The sequence below is a fragment of the Pavona decussata genome, unplaced genomic scaffold (assembly GCF_977016875.1).
Source record: "Pavona decussata unplaced genomic scaffold, jaPavDecu1.1 SCAFFOLD_13, whole genome shotgun sequence".
NCBI classification, from domain to species: domain Eukaryota; kingdom Metazoa; phylum Cnidaria; class Anthozoa; order Scleractinia; family Agariciidae; genus Pavona; species Pavona decussata.
The window spans coordinates 1,214,906-1,233,658 of record NW_028145436.1 but is presented as its reverse complement, the minus strand read 5'-3'; the positions used below and the strand labels follow the sequence as shown (position 1 = coordinate 1,233,658).

The window sequence follows — 18,753 nt, the reverse complement described above, 5'->3', positions numbered from 1 at the left end:
CAAATCCTTAATTTGGAATACTAAACTCAGTTAATTCAGTTTCGATTCAGGTGAATATAATCTAGATCTGCTTGGAAATGCTTACTTGACAGAAAACCTAACAACCCTTTAGCTTATATAGTTTTCTAATGAGAGCCTGACTATTCTTGGTCGCTTCATAAACAAGTAATTTAATGTCATAAACCGATAATTATTCATAAATTTTGTTCGCACAAAAGACGAAGCTTTTGTTGCATATTGTATAAAAGTTGTAGGTAAACGCGGTACGTCGAGTTTCTATCAGAGGATTCAACTCAGCTGAGATGTGTGGTTATTGATCGTAACCTGTCGTTATCTTTTTAGCTCATCCTCATAAATCTTTCGTTTCCCATCAACCTCTCTCTCGTGAAGGAGGATTGGTAGATTGGTTACAAAAAGGAAGGATGGAAGGTCGAGAATCTTTTTTTTTTCTTAATATTTACCAGTTTACAATTGGACTGGCCAGCAAGTAGCCAGTGCTAGTCTTGGCGGGCCTGATTTAAGTTTAAAGAAGAAACATTGACAAATAAGTTCCAAGCGAGCATTGATTTCATCCATCCATGCCGTGATTGTCATGTTGTAGCGAGCTCCTGTCATTCTGAAACTGAATATCAGTTTGAAGGCGTCGCGTGTGACGGTTGAATTAGATGTCAGGGTAAGTTAAAGATGTATACAAAGAATGTTAAACTTGGAAACACCAGAGAAAAGACAATAGGCAATGGATAAAATCAGAATCTCTACTTTTTGACAAAATTGGGATGGTCGCGAAAAGGGGAGATGGCTTTAGTATCTTTTCCTTTGTCTTTACATTTGACAAAACACTTCAGGAAACTGAATTGCTTTTCCTAGATAATTAACAAAAGCAGATATCTTTGAAACAGATAACCGTGGACCTTCTTTGGACTTTGACAAATGATAATGACGAGGGTGCCTATTTTGTGCACACTTCACATAAGCATTACATGGCGCGTTGCGTTGGCTTAATAATAATAATAATAATCTTTAGTGAGGAAATCAATTTCACTAATAAGTGATTTACAAAAGAGTCCTCGCTTGCTCCACGTTTGATTTCAGCGAGAGTTCGTTGCTTCCTGTGTGATTCTTTTACGTCCATTTTGGTGAGGGGATTTACTAGTCGGAACAATTTCGTAAAACCGACAATTTTCGAAAATCTACCGAAAATTACCCGAAGATTTAGTTGCGACCACAGTGAAAACGTTAATATGTGTTGCAATGTAATGATTTTTAAGTGCTTGGCAGTTGTCAGCCGCAATAAATCTCTCACCATTTGTTTGTGTTATAAGTTCTCTCCTCATGCAAAATGTTCATCTACGTAAGTACCTTTTGTTTATTGGAAATTTTTCACAGTTAATTTCGGAAATCTAATTAAGAAGAATCGCATAAACACTTAGCGCGGAAACTTGATGCCGATTTGGCTTTTTTGCAAGGAGACAGAATTTTTCACAACAGAGAAGATAACGAAGCAGCTTATCTTTAATAATTTAGTTGAAGCAGCTATAAGAACGAACTATTACTATAACAATTGAAACTGATTCGAAATATGAACGGGCCATGGGTGATTAAATGTAAATTTTGGTAAGCTGGTTGGTGCAACAAAAAAATTTCTCCTCAAAAACGTTTTACTCGGTGAAAATTCGCGAGGGATTTCAAATTTAGGATCGAGAAATAATGATTTCTGTAAGCACGTGACGAATATTATACCCGTCTAACAGATTCTACTCACTGATAAGTAGTCATTGCATGAAATGTTTTTCATAAAGTGAATTTACACAGGAAAAACAATTCTAATGAAAATCCTCTAAAGCGGATTATTAACCGCCGAACTATAAATTAAGGAAATGCATCTACCAATAAACAAGGCCCAATGGACAATCGCTTGTCAAAAACGGTTAGATTCCGAAGACAGTTTGCCTTTTTGAAAATATAATTAAAATGAAAAAAGGTAGCTTTTCTGACAAATTTGTTTATGGTAAATGCAACTCAGAAAGCTGGCAATATGAAAACGAGTTTGCTTGCAAAAAGAAAAATTTCCTTAAAGGATTTGAATTCAAGAACCAGAAGAGCGTCTTTAAAAGTTCAAGATTTAAGAAACGGTAAGTTTTAATTCTTGCTAAATGTAAGAGTAACTAAATCTCTCCTTGGAAAAGAAAAAAAAATGTCAGTTTTAAGTTTATTTGTACCGGCACCGGAAATCAAAGATTTTTCATTTCTTGTAATGAGAAGTTACTAATAGTGGCAGGTGAATGTTGTTGAACAGGAGCAAAAACGAAAAAATATTGCTGTAAAAAGCTTGGTGGTGGATCAACTCGCACGCAAGTTTGTGTTCCAAGGGACAGTGGATAACTCAGGTACTTGAAATGATCTGTTGATTATGTTTTCTTCGCTACTGTAGTTCTTTCCATTGTAACAATTTAAGTGGTCATCCTAAACTTAATTTTCACCGCATAAATAAGCAGCATTTCAGTTCCTTTCCACAAGGTGTAAACTAGTGAGAAACAAGGTAACTTAAAAAGTGTTTCTAACCAGCTCTTAGATTTCTCATTGTTCATGTATAGCAACCTTCAAAGACAAGTTTTTATCCCGGCTTTCCATAATTGTCCTTCACCGTCCGCCTGTATTTGGACGAATTAAGAGCTTCTCGTGATAGAAAAGATCAAACGTTGTCACTTTGGCAAAGAAATCTGCCGCAAAATATTCCATAGCTACATCTAAGTAACACTACAACAAATGCCAAATTTTTGAACAAACCTGAGGGTATTTTAATTAAGTGATTCTGGCCGTTTGGATTCACTCATGAGAATCATTCTGTTTATGACAACTGTCCTTGTATTATATTCTGGGACAACTGATCAGCTTGCAAGGTTTTGAGATTGAATCGAAGTTGTTTAAAAAACAGATTTAAACAAAAATTGTAGATTTTGAAGTCCTAAAAGGGCAACTTCCTGAGTTTCTGAGTCACTCGGACAGGATGTTGGCCAGTCCATCAGTATTCTCGAATGAACCATATTATGTCGTCGATGTCCCTTTTTTTTTTATACTGTAACTGCGGTTGTGGAGCAAGGCAATCCCTGTTAATCAAAACATGGTCGATCTCTACTCTGGACAGTTTAACAATCTCATCACATTTCTTTTACGCATATCACCTGGTATATCCACTCATCGACATTCTATCCTAGCAGTATGCAGGATGTTTGTCACATGAACCTAGTTTAATGGCCTTAGCTCTCACGAGTCTCCTGTAGCTAAGCGGTAGAGCATCCGAACTAGTAATCGGAAGGTCTTAATTTCGACCCCCGTTTTTGAATTCTGATTTTCTCTTTCCGAGTATGCCTGTGTCACGGACTGAACTGAAAAAATACATCTATAAATATCTTGTCCTTTGTTCCCACTTCCCTTGCTTTAAGTCATCTCGGCGTCAAAGCGTAAAGACGAGGGCCGACAACCGTCATTAAACATACAAAACTGACACGCACAAAATGTCTCAGTAAGTGTCAGATTTTCGAAATTAAAACTTGGGAATTACCCTTTATTCTAAAAACTATAAGTTTATAATAAAAAAAATCTGACCAATTTCCGTAAAATTATGGAAACCGACTTGGATCCGTGTCTAGAGCTTGGTTCTCAAAAGTAGAACAATACATAACAAAAATTATAACTAAGGAAAATCATAGTATTTGCTTTAAAATTTACAGTAGAGAAGCATTTTTTGTTATTTCTTGGAAAAGTATTGTTGATTTCTGTTGAACACAATTATGTTTTGATTTGCCATGTTTGCAGAACTATAAAATTGGTGAAAAAAGAAAAACATGTTCTTGCAAAGTGCTCTGAGGCAATAAAAACAAACTTGATTCCTTTTTAGCCAATCAGGATTAATTTAAAAACCCAGACCAATCATGACTTAGATCACGCACGACTTCCCGCCAAGTTCTCCCAAGGGGCCCGGGCTTTCCATCTCCTATTGGCGAGAAAAGAGAAGCAAAAGCCTTTGAGAAAATCTAGAATGTTTAGATAAAATAAGGAGGAAAGAATTTGGGTTTGAAACAAAGGGAAGACGTCAAAATGGTTTTACGATTGAGCGTATTTCAAAGTATTAAAGAATTCAATACTCACAGAATAAATGACTTTGCAAACATTTCGCTGAAATTGTGTCGTTTTTTATTTCTTGTGACGCCTTGAAAAATCGAAAAACGTTCAGAGATAGCCAAGCATAGGCACATATAATTTCAAAATGAGTGAGATTTAAGCTTACTTCAATGATGAATTCAATGGCAACAGCGTTTGCAGCAAATTTTGATTGAAATTTAAACTCGTTGCATTGTCGTATTGTCTGTGTGCAAATGACGAAACTTTTCGTGATAAATTCCTTGTTTGGTGTTTGGAAGGAAGGTGGAATATGTGTAATAGAATTGAACATAAATAATGCATAATATATTTAAAACAAAATACCCTTCATGATTCGATTTAATGATCTTCTTCTAACAAGCGCCTTCTTTGTAAGAGGCGCCAGTAGTTAAAGGTGTTTTTGTTAATAAGCTACCCTATTTCAATATTTTAAGTCCCCTATACTAATAACTGATCACCCTATTGTGTAAGCTACTCTATTAAAATAAGTATTATGTCCTGAGAAGCGATAATGGTAACAGTTTTTACTTATATTATTGCAAACTCTTCAGGAATTTCAACACCTTTCTACAGTATACAGACATTAATTTTTTTTACTTTTTTAAAATGATAGTTCAGATGCGAGGGGCGCGTCGATAGCTCAGGTATATAATACAAACAATACATAAAGCTTATCTATAACTTATGAAGAGCAACTTCGAAGCGAACTCCGACTAAGCTTCTTAATAAAATTGTCTCAAGATAGAGTCCCGCGGAACGTGCTAAGCCAAATTAAACAAATTTTGTAAAATAAAAAAAATTAAAGAAACAAAGCTAAAACTGAAGTCAAGCCCGTTTATAACACTGAACAAAAGTATATTCATTATATCAACACTAATTTACATTTAGGGAACAAGATATTTCAGTTTTTAATATTTCCAATGAGCGTCAGTAGGACAAGCCCCCCGCTGGTTCATTGTCTTTTAAAACTTCTTCAACAAGACATTCAAACGTTACAATAATATTTCTCTAGCTTCGTGGAGTGTACGCTCTCAATGTCAGGCTATCAGAGAAACTAAGGAATGCTGTTGGATAAATCTGTTTTTAAAATGTTTCTCTGCGGTTAATCACGTCTAAAATATTTGGTTCTAGGACAAAGATACAGGTAAAAATTGTACAAAATATTTGTATTTTTAAATTAATGATTCGTAGTTTTGTTGGCACAACAGCCTAAGATTGTGGCTTGTAACTGTGTTTGAGTCCACAAGATACTATTATAGACGGTGGAAATATATAAAGCGAGATTTAAGGTGGTGGTTTTAAGATATATATCCTCCGTTTAAATGTGAGTCCGTAGTCACTTGTCGACACTTGCTTTGTCTGGGTAGTTTGCGTGTTTTGAGAGGAAAAACTGCATGAACAAAACCACCTAAAACGAGCCTAAAGAACTCAAACCAGACCATCGGACACAGGATAAGTTTATATATTTTCTTGATTTTATCATGTGCACCGTTTGGTATATCTATTCTGAAGTCCCTTAATCAGGACACACCACGGCTCTTTTTCGATGAATATGATCTGTTCATTCGGAAGCCTTAGTCGCCCTCGCAATTCCGATTTAAATAAAATGAAAATCCAAAGAAATCTTTGGTGAAATGTCACCTCAAAGTTTCGTAACAGGAGAAAATTAATTACTTTTATTTTTGAAGGGACAAAAAATGTCGTTTTGAGTGCGAAATATATAAGACAAACTACAATAATAATAATAATAATAATAATAATAATAATAATAATAATAATAATAATAATAATAATAAAGAGCTAATAATAATAATAATAATAATGATAAAGAGCTAGTGGGAGATAAAAGCGACACTATAGCTCTGCAGATACAGAAATCAGTTATCACAAGCTCACTCAACATTGCCAGGCGCTTTAAGCTTTTGAAATAATGGACATTAGGCGTTTTATAATACTTTTATTTTTATTTATTTTTTAAGTGTTTTCATCGCGATGAACAGAACTTTTAGTATTTAAATTGAGGATTTTATGAATGATAAATAATTAATTACTAGGATTTTTATGATTAGAAGTTCGGAGGTTAATTGTATGGACTTTGGTCGTTACATTGATTGGCTATGGCTGGCCGCCCAATCATTGTCTGGGTAATCTGGGCATCTAGAAGTTTTTACTGCCATATAATAATAATAATAATAATTATTATTATTATTATTATTATTATTATTATTATTATTATTATTATTATTATTATTATTATTTATCTTTTAAATAAAAAACAACTCTTATTAAAAATATATGCGGATAAAATCGGTCATTAAAGACAATTAAAATTACGGAGATTATTAAATTAATAATAATAATAATAATAATAATAATAATAATAATTAAAACAATATTTTAAGAGGAGGCCTCCAATCACCTGACGGCGGTATTCAGGAGGGTCCTCTAAAATAAAGGTTAAAAATACATTAAAATAAAACTAAAAAACAGATAAAAACTGGGACACAACTAAGGTTCAGTTAAGGGCGATTACGACGGTACGTAGGCAAAATCGTACCGTCTAAATCGCCCTTTAAAGATACTACCTGAAGTTAATTGATTTTAATTGTTTTATAAAATATAAAACTGAGTAGTTTGTGATCAAAATCGTTCAAAACTAAAAATTAAGATAAAAATACTAAACTACAGTTTAAAATGGTTGAATAAAAACTGTTTCAATTTACGGTTAAAAATCGTTTTCAGTTCCGGAAAGACTTCAGCAGATCGTAAATTTGGATGAAGAGATTCTGCTGCCTAGAATTTTCGACGACTAAAAAGTTCAGTTAAAGAATCAAACGGTATTAGGGTAAACAAATATCTGATATCCTTTTTAAAGGCCCGAAAATCTGAAGGTCCTCGAAATTTAAATTGTTTCCGGTTGGCCGGGTCCCTGTTTAGAAAAGAATTATGGCTTTCTTCGGTGAAGACGTCACCTCGACTATTCGTAACATCAGATCAATTTAACACCTTTATTTGTTTTTGGAGAGAGAAAAACCGTTTAGAGCACGAAAGAAGGCCAAGCAAAATTTTCTGAAAGCTAATAACCATTCGGGAATTAAGGTGTAATATTCCTGTGTTCCCCGATATTTGACACGACTTATTTATTTTGCTTAATTCATTGAACATGAAGCCGCGTCAGTTAGCTTACCCAAGCAACTAAAACAACCTGAGAAAATAGAAGACGACAATTTAAGTATTTTTTGCCTTGGTCAGTCTTCCCACTGCCGAGGAACAATTGAGAACAACTTGAGTTGATTACTAGAAAGGAGGTTGTTCCTGTTATATTATAATACCTGACTTAGTCCCTACAAGTGGCGTATATCGGTATACGTTGCTAAGCAACATCGTTTCTCAAGCAACTCAAGAGACAGGTGGCTGTTCTCAAATAATTATAAATAAAAAAGACTACTTGACTTTGGCAAGGGTTGTAGACTAAACATTTCGCCATTAAGGCTCGAAATCCTTTGTTCCTGTTTTCTTGCTGCGTTGAGTATGTCATCAAGTGGACTGATTACCTCAGTAGATGCAAATAGCTCGAGAGCTTTTGCTCCATTACACGCCGAAAACTGAAGGAAGCATTATCAGAAATCAAACCACGGCTCACCAGTCAGCACGTTCACAGACGCACGCATTCAGTTAAAACTGCATCCGGGTCTTTTGTAAAAATATTGCAATCTCTCAGGAGGCTGTCCTCGACTGAATGCTGAGTAGAAGTGCGCCGCGGTTCAATATTTAAAACAAAACTTTTCTGTCACTTTAATTATAGAAGACTGGCTTCTGTAATTAGGATCTCTGGTGGAGTTTACACATCATTACTACACCACACGCCGTGCTATTCATAACTGCCATTTTAATAAACGACCTTTCAGCTTTTAGCTATACCAACGGTCCTTTTAAAGATCTTATCAGAGTTTTTTTTTTTTTTTTCAGTTCTGTTATCTCTTGTTCTCAAAAACCGTCCTGTTATGGACGCAGGCTTTTCAACTTATGTCATTCTAAATGTCTTTTGTTCTCAAAAGCCCGCGAAGAATCGCAAATAAGGAGTTGAAAGTGGCGACTATCATTGGTACATGAGCCCATTTCCGGCAGTTCATTCCGCTGCTAATGAGGCAACGTAGAAGTAATTACTGCTAGTCAAATATACGTTTTGTCACTTTAGTTTCCCGCAATCACGTCTTGCTGTTTCTCACCGTTACTGAGAAAAAAAACGGCGCCAACTGCAAGTTCCAGGACAAAAAAGTCGGATTATGCTTTTTTGACCTTGAGGATAAAGGTTTAATCAAGCCGTTTTAAATTCCCCAGGTTCGGCAATTCTTCATCAAAGACTGCCGTTGGTCCGGTTTCTCATCGCATCCGAGAGCAGCTCTCAAGAGACAGGTTGGAGATTTTGAATTTTCTAATCATTCTCCATTTGTAATCAATGGTCTTCAATTAGGGTACGAGAACGTACACTGGTTTTCAAAAACCTACTGATCCCAATAATTCAAAGGAAGAGGAGAACATTGCGGCCGGAAAGAAATGGAGATAGCTTTCGAGGAACGAAAAATGTTACTTTCGATGTAACAAGAAATGTATTGAGAATCGGATTTCATCAATTTGCCGATGCCATCTACATATTACCAAGATTTTCACGCGGGACTTTCATTTAAATCAAGACCAACACGTCATAAAATGTATTGGCTTTAGACAGTGAAATCCTGTGTTTCAATTGTAGGAAATCGTAATTACGCCTGAAAAACGTTTCTAATTCCCTAAAATCCATGCTCTAACTTGAGTACAGATCTGAATCTAAGTTTATTAGTCTCGCCAAACTTATTGAATTCTCTTTTTCGGCCGCCACTGTAGATTTTTTATTTCTGTTTCTTCCTATTACTTTATCAGTTACTTTAATTGTTTTTTGGTTGTAGCTATAATGGAAGGTTATATTTTTTAACCGAGGTCAAAAAAGTCGCCAGGATATCATTTTTATTCCAGGATCTATCCTCTTTATTTAGAAGGGCTAGCTAGTCTAAACTGCGTTCAGTTATTTTAAACAAAAAATTGTGTAATGGTTTCGGCTTGGCGGTGCTTTTTATCCCACTATTATTCACATCTTTTTCACTTGTTTAATTTCTAAAATTCTCTGCAACTCTTGAATGAATAGAAACCTGATTGTAGTTTTACTGGTAGAATAGAGGTTATTCATTCAAATCGTCAGCCATAGCCAAATATTAATCCCCTGTGAATTTAGTCGGTTGTACTAATCGGTGCTTTTCTTTCTGAACTACTGCAATCAAACTACAAAAAGAGAATATAATCCTGCAATATTTTAGCGTGTCGTAATTAAACTTAAAATGATCATTATTAAGAAGCGAAAAATCTAAATTTGACTTTCAGACTCACGTGAAAGTAGGAAATGTTGTCTTCTTTAAAACTGGACAGACAAAAGTGCTTTGATTTTAAATTCATTAATTTATTTGTTAGTTTCCTCGTCTGTTAAATTACCTTCGTTGGACAAAATGAACTTCAAAAAAATTCGTAAGCCTTTTTGTTCAGCTTAAAACTTCAAACGCGATGGGCGGCCGTCTTTAAAGTTTGCTCTGACTAATGAAGCTTTCGTGATATTTTATATGCCCTTCTGAAAACAAGAATATAAAGAAAAATTTAGCAAATTATTTACATCAAACAACTCCGTGGCTTTTATTTTTGAGGCGTCAAGAGGTTGTAATTTTTTAGTGCGCGTGGTTTCCACGTGTTCTGAGCGAGTTTTCTCGATTTGTTCCACTAAGTCCAACGATTTGTTCCACTGAGTCCAAATGCGTCAGCGACGGTTTTCAGTTTAATTATACAGCCGGTGGTAGGCTGCTTGACATCTCCAGCATAATCTCCGATTGTATCAGTCCTAATATTACGCTGAATAGAACGATAAAACAAATTTAAATAAAATAAATCATTAATAGTACCGCTATTTGACAGCAAGAAAAATTTGCATGCGGCGATAACCGAAACTTTTTTTCGTCCCAGCTCGGTGGGAGGCACGATCCTTTAGAATCTGCGACCAATAGGGTTACAGCTAACAAGATTGATCCAAGACTGGCCGTTAGCTGATGTTATTAAAGAAGAGATGTTTAAAACGTACAGAAAATCGCTTTAAAATATTCAATTCCATGTGTGTTTTGGAGACACATTTCTCTTTGCTTTTTCTAGCAGCCTGTCGAACTGTAATTGTTTAAACTAGTTCTCATTGTTTAGCAAGCGCCCAAGTTCCGGCATGACAGTAGCAGCCAAATAACACAATTCGGCAGCGCGTGTTGACATTTCATCTGGTCGAGTTGGCAAGATAAGGTGGCTTGCTAGCAGGAGCGAAATTGTTCCCCGCAAGAGGCTTTCGTGGTGAAAATTATTGTTCTAGCTCGACAGGTAGGCTCTTTGTTAACCACTGTTGCCATGATGCAGTGGTAGATTAACGAGAAAATTATACGTGACAGATGTTTTTTTCTGGGCCTGCTATCGTATTCGTATCTAAAACTTATATTTCTCAAGCACTGAATTATTCGTTGCCAACTTGTTCTTGTCCTTAGCAGCTTTGTTTGTTATACCCTAAGGCTAATTATTAGTGTTCAATAATAACATGTCTCCGGCCAATAACGCGGACAAGATATCGCGTCCTTCCTTTGTGTCTGGCCATACAGCTAAGAGCGCTGCCAATCTCGAGGGTGAACGAATATCAACTGTAATGTTTTTTTTTTTATCTGTGACTTCCTGCTTTCAGTGAATTAAAGATGAGGAGAAGACCTGGTAAACATGAAGAATAAGAAGAGTTCAGCATCGCCAGTTCATCTGTAGTGGTTGAGATTAGTCTTACAAAACATTTCTTCAAAGGTGGGCTCAATTCTTGTTCATTTTCAATGTGAGTGTTTATGAATAGTTCGCTCGCTCACGCTTTCTCAAAAGGCCGGCGGTACTGATATCGCACTTGTTTGCGACATAGAAGCCAGTCTCCGGTTTTATTGTTTATTAATTTTAAGGTATTTTTTTTCTTTGCTTGACAGTGATTCTCGCTCATCTCTTTTGCCATCAGGTCCGTTTGGTCTATTTCGGTCGCAAAATAGACACGTAACTATAAATATTGAAATGAATCGATTTGTCCTCTGATTATTACTGTCTTTTTGGTTGCTATCGCAAGAAAAACAAAGTTGCATCTCCTAATAAACTTTTCAGATTCACTTTCACTTCATAAAACATATATCTGCTCTAAGTTTAAGCTCATGAAATATAATCTACTGACTATTTGCAGGTAGCACTAAATGGCACTCGCTTATATTAAAACATGATTCATTTTAGAACTTCCATGGATTGGATTTTGACTTAGCAAAGCGATAGTTTTACCATTTTTATTCCCAAGCAACTAATTTATTGTATTGATCGTACGAAATCTTCCTAGAGATTGTGCCGTAAAACTATGGATCTTTAATGTATGGCTATTAAGAAGTTAACCTCCCTCAGACCACAATTCAAATAAAAGTGACTAGCTTTGTTTGTTTATGAATGCAGCGAGAAATGAATAAAAATGAGCTCTGCTAAATCCCCCACAGCCCTCATTTTAAGATAAGAAGGCTTTGAAGGACGATTTTGCGAACTTCTTTTAGAATTATTGTCTTTGTATTTATCCATTTTCCCGGGATAACTCTCGGAAGTTGAAAACAAGCGTTCTTTAAGCGTGAAAATAAGCTAAATGATACATATAATTGAACGGATCGTTCTCATTTCCCTTACGTAAGTTGTTTGTGTTGGGAGTCTGGAAGAGTGGAAATTAGCATAAGGCTGATAGCATTATAACAGGGAACATAGCAAAAATACAACGAAAATATCAGAATTGATCGGCTATTTAGTCGAAAACTATTCATACTAAAAATTGCTTTCAAACAACCTTCGCGTATTCTTTTCATGTTATTACACCAAACATAATCACATTTCTGAGACAAAATACAAGCAAAATTGAATTTTGCGATATTAATTTAACTAAAATGTAAACAGGTAAATTTTTAACATGGAGCTGACGTTCAATTTAATTCGAAAGGAATATTCAGTCAACCATTTTGAATCGGATTCCGACTTTTTTCTTCCATTGACATACTAAATCGTATTAAATTGCCATGATCACCGTGTTCATTACTTTTACGTTGAACCTTACCTTATCATGGCCCTAGAAATGTCGAACAGCACACAAGAAAATGTTGTTAAAATGTTTCCCCTAAATAATTCAGTCCATTTTAATTTCCCGTGCGAAACCTTATGAAATACAAAATGAGAAATGTTGAGTGCCTTTACTAAAAGGACGTAATAATAGCTCGTGTTTTGTTGGCGTTTAAGGAATGTGATGCTTTCTAGAGAACAAAAGACAGTCCCGCTAATAAATGTGTACCCTAAAAAATGGCTTTTTCCTGATACGACATATACCTACCAATAATATCAATAAAATTCTCTCTGCTTTCGACAGGAATGATTTTTATCAAGAAAGTGCTTTTACATTTCATTTTTCAAACGAAAATTACAGCAGCTATTAATCACAGTTTATGGAGACGGTTCAACCTATAATGTCTACTCCAGGACAGCTCAATAGAAAATTAGAAAGTTAATCCATCACTTCGCCTGATGAAAGACAAAATATTAAAGAGAAATATTTATGTAGACGGTCGATTTTAATTACCTCGCTGTCGTCTAGTGATTTTAGCTGTGACGGCCTGCCTTATATAAAACCAATATTTCTTTTTTTTTTATATATATTTTGTTTGCCTGGTTATAAAAATAACACAAAGTCGAGTTTTTTATCATGCCCGAGTGAATATACCCTTTCCCTGGTTTCTGGCGCCTTTTTGATTGGAGGACAAACATGCAAAAAATAAAAATGTCTGAGGTTTTGGCCGGCTTTAAACTCATATGTAACTTCAACAAATCCGATAGACTTTCAAAGTTTCAAATTATTTTTCTATATCTAGGTTACATATTTCATCTGCTTGAATGTTAGAACATTGTAGACGCTCCAGCGTTCGTAAATTGTCATCACAAATTTCCCCATTTCGCTGCAAAATTTGTATACTTTGTATAGAACAGTTTGCATAAAGTTTACAAATTTCGTTTACGGCTGGTTTTAACTTGAATCTGTCCTGTGTATTTTATGAAAATATTCTTATGATATTCAACTGTTGAAAGACGTGTGCTCAGTGTAAATATCCGACAAATTCGAACGGGGTTACAGAGGCTAAAAATCCCAAAGACTTACTAAATAATTTTTGACTTGTTATTACACAGCCAAAATGGCGTCAGAATCCGGGAAAAGTCTATTGATTCTCGCTCCCTCGTAGAAAACAAGATGATCGAGTTGTTTGATTCTTTTAGTAGGCATCTAAGTGATTTAAATTTCCGTTGCGTTTTCAAACTGACAAAGATTAGAACACACCAAGATTTCACTTTCCAAAGCTAAGTCGCTGTTTTCATCCTTAGTTACCTGAACGACAAACATTACGTTTCTAGTTAAAGAAGTTAACTCAAACGTGGTGTTACGTGTAAAACGGACACCTTCTTGAAAATAAAGGTCGTCTGCTTGAATTTGTGACTGTCTAAATGGACGGAAAAATCGAGACAGCTTTCAATTTACTTTCGGCAAATCATGACTGAATGTCTCTTTCGCAAGTAGACGACTTGCCTATGGTTTACAGTGAAGCGACTTGTTTGTCCAAAACGTTGTGCGACCCTTGTCCATGTTCTAGCATGTCAGTAAACGGGCATCGGTTATCAGTTTGGTATACTTAAAACATACCAAGATAACTTTCTACTTATTTCTCTTATAATATAACTGGATGGCTCTAGCTCTCTTGCAAAGTTGAGAAACTTTACTGAGAAAAATATCAATCCGCGTCTCTAAAGGGACTGTTCTTTCGCAGTTGATAAAAACACAACAATTTTTATAATAGTGAGTGGATCAAAGAATTAACTCTGCAGTGAAAGAAGAAGGGTTATATACCCGAAACGTCTGTGTTTCTTTCAAAACCATTTTTGACACTTTTTGATATTTATTTTTATATCAATCCTATCCGAAAACATTTTTAAGTGTCACGCATCTCCAAGGAACTTTCCTTTTACCGTTCGTGAAAATTAAAGTCCTGAGATGAACCATGGATTTCTAACCGAGCGTTAGCTCTAGGAAGAAAATGAGAAACCACACGACGAGGCAAAGAAATAATTCTTGAACCCCGGTGGGAATCGAATCCATAACCTTCGTATGAGAACAACCATTGTTCTACCGACTAAGCTACAAGGCCAGACAGGCAGTCGTGGGTGCTGAAAGATGGTAATCCGTAGCAATAAAAATGAGCTACAATTCCCCATCATTAGTTCACAATTTATACATTTCAATTCAAGTTCAATTCAATTTAATCCAATTTATGAAATTCATTTGTATCATGATTGTTTTTCTCAGCTTCATGTCATTTCGAACATTCGTAAAAGTGTCGTTGAAAGTAATATCCATCAAAAATTTTAGGCAAAGGTAACTTTAGTATGCCAAACTGGTGTGAAGTTGCCAAAACAGTTTTTACCAACTTTTACATTTTGTAGATGTCGATAACATTTGAGATTCGTTCTGACGAAGGGGTAACGCTCGAGACGTCAGCACTCGATTCTCTTTACGAGGTGGCCTATTTACCTTTAGCTATCAACTCTTTGGATAAAACCAAACATTCATTTCCACTCTCTTCGACGCAAAACCACAGTTTCTGTAGAATCTAACCCCCTTATCCAGATGAAAATTGAATGCGAATTGTTACTTTGCAAATCCAAATTTGGTGGTGTAGTGGTCAGAACAGTAAACAACAGCTTCTGTTGATGTCGTGTTGTCTTCTCAAGCAGGAAACTCTTCTACACATTGTCCCTCTTCGCCCAGGGCCGGGTTGTTCGAAAACCGATTAACGCTAATCTACGATTAAAAGTTAATCAAGGTTTTCATCTCGCTCTTTAAAAGTGATTTCAAAGCCTAATTTCAAGCTAAAGGTAAAGAAAAGTCTAAGTCAACTCTGAGAGTCAAAAATCGTTTTCATTTGAAGAATCTTTATTGATTAGTAATTAAACTCGAATCAAAGTTCACATTAATCCAGGATTAGCTTAATCGGGCTTTGAACATCTGGGCCCAGGTGTATAAATGACTACCATCTATCAGGAGCCCATGGGTTCCTGCATCTATATACTGCTGGGGGTAACTCTGTGATGGACTAACATCCCATCCAGGGGGGAGTAGTAATACTCCAAGTCACTTTATGCTGGATAGCCTGTGATAGATTAGCATCCCATCCAGGGGAGAGTAGTTAAATTTCCTAGTTACTTCATTTTGGGTATCCTGCGATGCACTCACATCCTGTTTATGGCGGAGAAGTAATATTTCTAGGTGTTTCATTCTACAGGAACCGGATTAAGCTCTAGTCGTGCAAGATGTTCATTCTCAAAAAAAGTTCCCACTTGAATATTTGTTTAGTTGACCAGATGGGAAAAAACAGAAGCAGCATTCAAAGGCTTTCAGCTAAATTTTGTCTTTGAGTTTCCCTGTTATATGGCTCCGGAACAGTCTTAACAATGATCAGAAGCTAATTTCTCCTTATAGTTTGCATACATTGTTAAGAAAACAAGTTATAAGAGTATGCGAAAATCATCAGCTGATGATGATGATGATGATTATGACAATGATTGATGAATGTTAAGGGTGAGAATGAAGATAAAAATGAGGATTTCTCGAGGATTGTGTTCTCGGCGTTTTGTTTCTGTTTGCAGACATTATACTACGACAGACATACAGCTCAGTTTATAAACAGGCTCTGTTTATAAACAAGTACTCAACAGGCGAGATTAACAAACGATTGCTAAATTTCCAAAATATTTAAGACCACACAAAATATCAAACGATAACTGTTTGCTGTTGTGAAAGGAAACCGTTAACTTAACGAATTTGGGTTGGGTCAGCGATAATTAATCTACAACGTTCTTTCACTAGAGAATTCCTAGTAGTTTTGGCAGTCGATCTTAAAAAGCTTGTTCTGAATCCTGGATGGATGGATGGATGGATGGATGGATGGATGGATGGATGGATGGATGGATGGATGGATGGATGGATGGATGGATGGATGGATGGATGGAATAAATAACAGGAAGAAAAAAATTACAATCATGTATTGAAATTTGTGAAATGTCACATTTCCTTTGAATTAATCACAGCTGCTGTTTTTAAAACTTCTGCTCAGTCCGGTTAAGTACCACTTGTTTAATGGCATCATTTGCGGCAAAAATGAAATATAACAATGGCCTTTTGTTCTAATCTAAAGAATAATCCCTCTCTGAATCGGCCAGAAATAGCGCTGCCTTAAATTTTTGTTTTACACACACATTAAATTTAGGACCCAAATTTAAAACAAAAGAGCTTCACTGATGAATTACCACCCTGGGAAATAATTACGCAGGCGTCCACATGTAAATACAAGATCCGTTTAATCAGCTATATCACAAGATTTTTCAATCAATTAAAATGAACAAAAATATGGCGATGCTTTTGTAAGACTGCTCCCGGTGAGTTCGGTGTAGGTGTCATTTCAACAAGTTCTATTGGCAGCATAAAACATCTTCAACCCTTAAACATTAATGAGTTACTAAGACTGAATACTGCAACCCGTAACTTTTTGGCATCGTTCCCGTATTCACGGAATACAAGGGCACAAAAGAATGTATTAATTTTGACATTTTTTCTTGATGGTTCAGTATAACTATCGGTTCAGTTGCTAATTGTGGGAATCGCAAGACATTTTCCAACAACACCTCAAGGGAGTGCATTCACCGTTGGATAATTTACGTAGTTTTCTGAGATTCAAATCCTCTAACACCGTTATCAGGTAAGTTTCTTATTTATTTAATATGTAAAACTGTGACGATTAAGATTTCGAGAGCGTCTTAACAGCAGCCGAGAACATGATGGGTACAACGTCGCCTGGAAGCTAAGTGTTGTTGCAACTAGCGATTCCTTCAGACGACTTTGTAACACCAAAAGGAACAAAATTTTCTTGTTGAACACTAAATCTTTCATAATTTTAACAATGCGCACAACGCAAGTCATTTCCAAGGAACGAAGGTTGAACTGACTTTAATGGGTTCGCCTACTTTTAGACGGGAGGTAGAAATTGATGTGACGAAATGGAAAAATTGGACATGTTTTGGTATGTGTAAGTGTTTAGAGCAGTTCAGCGCTAAAGGTGAAACATATCCTGAATCCGTTTAATATTATTGTGGTTTGATGTAAGCTCTTTCAACCCAAGAATTAACGTAGAAGCTGAATCTTTTCAGCTTGTATCTTGAAATATTTTAAAGGTAACTAAAAAACAAAACTAAACAAAGCGGTCGTTTGTCTTAACAGCGCCTGACAGCGCTAGCAAGATTTCTCTGTTTGCAACGAAAAATTAAAAAGCGGCTTAAAAACTAGTTTCTGTGCGATATTTACACGCGTCTATAGCCGGATTTTAAAGATTTCAGTTTCTTTGCCGGTTCAAGGAGCGCTAAGCCAGCAGCCAATATAATTCATAAAAGTGTTGAATATTACAGTTTTAACACAAGAGTTGCAAGAAAATGAAGGAACTTCCCTTCTCGCTCTTCCTTCATTTGTTTTAGTTCGTCTAGGTGATTGAAAACCATAATAAAGCTCTTCGCAAATTATCCTATTCATAAAAACGTGTGATTAATAAAACAAATTTCATTTGGTTGTTTAGATCAGTTATTTGCTTCTCAAAAGTTGCTGGTAATTAGGTTCATTAACACTGATATTAACTATGTTATTGCGTCTTAATCCGGCCATATTAGTCGGAATAATCGGGAAGCTCTGAGAAACTAATTTGTTAGTTTTAATTTTCATAGCAATCGTCAGGATAAAAGCGAATGAAAATAAAATCAGATTGTACTTTCGATTGTAAAACGTTTTTCTTATGCATGCTGTTTATAATTAAGCGAGAAGGTAAACTTCGTTTTGTTTATAGTTTGTTGTGAAATCATGTATTTCACTGAGATAATGGTGCTTTTGTGAAGGCCTAATGCACGCTGTCAGAGCCTTTCAACGAACTTCACTCTATGGGTGAAAGAGAGTTTCATTGTTCTTCAACTGATTCTTCACAAAGTGTGATGCAAAAAGTAAATTCGACCGAAATTTTCAAAAGTTTCAGCTTAAAAACCAAGTTTAAAATGAATAATATTGCTGCTGAGTAGCTTTTGCTTATATGGTTGCACTGAAGAATTTCATTCACAAGAACCAAAGCTAGAACCACTTCACACAGCACCACAAGAAGTGCAACTCAGTAGCTTTTATTTGAACGGTAACTGATGCCTTCTTCAAGGTCCGTTAAGGGGACGTGTCATGGAAATTTGGAGTCATTTCAAAAACTCACTAGCGTTTACAGTATCTACTGACAGAAACCTAAAATAGTGGTCACGTTTTGTTCAAATTATCACCCAGTGTGCTGAAACTGCCGAGGAGTGTCTATGGTCACAGATGTA

The 18,753-nt window shown here is 35.7% G+C and overlaps 1 protein-coding gene across 6 annotated transcripts in view; it reads left to right on the top strand.

The window, feature by feature from the left end:
- Positions 1-2,328: 2,328 nt before the first annotated feature.
- Positions 2,329-18,753, top strand: part of LOC146487783 (voltage-gated delayed rectifier potassium channel KCNH5-like) — a 42,903-nt gene continuing 26,478 nt past the window's right edge. For 2 of the 6 annotated variants that reach the window (XM_085127066.1, XM_085127029.1), the window contains exon 1: positions 16,964-17,108. The gene's annotated coding sequence lies outside the window, so the exon portion shown is untranslated. Of the gene's footprint in view, positions 2,388-8,436; positions 8,578-10,296; positions 10,315-10,431; positions 10,600-10,951; positions 11,062-16,963; positions 17,109-18,753 lie in introns of those variants that run through there. The other 4 variants (XM_085127000.1, XM_085127058.1, XM_085127020.1 and 1 more) reach the window with 4 other exon arrangements.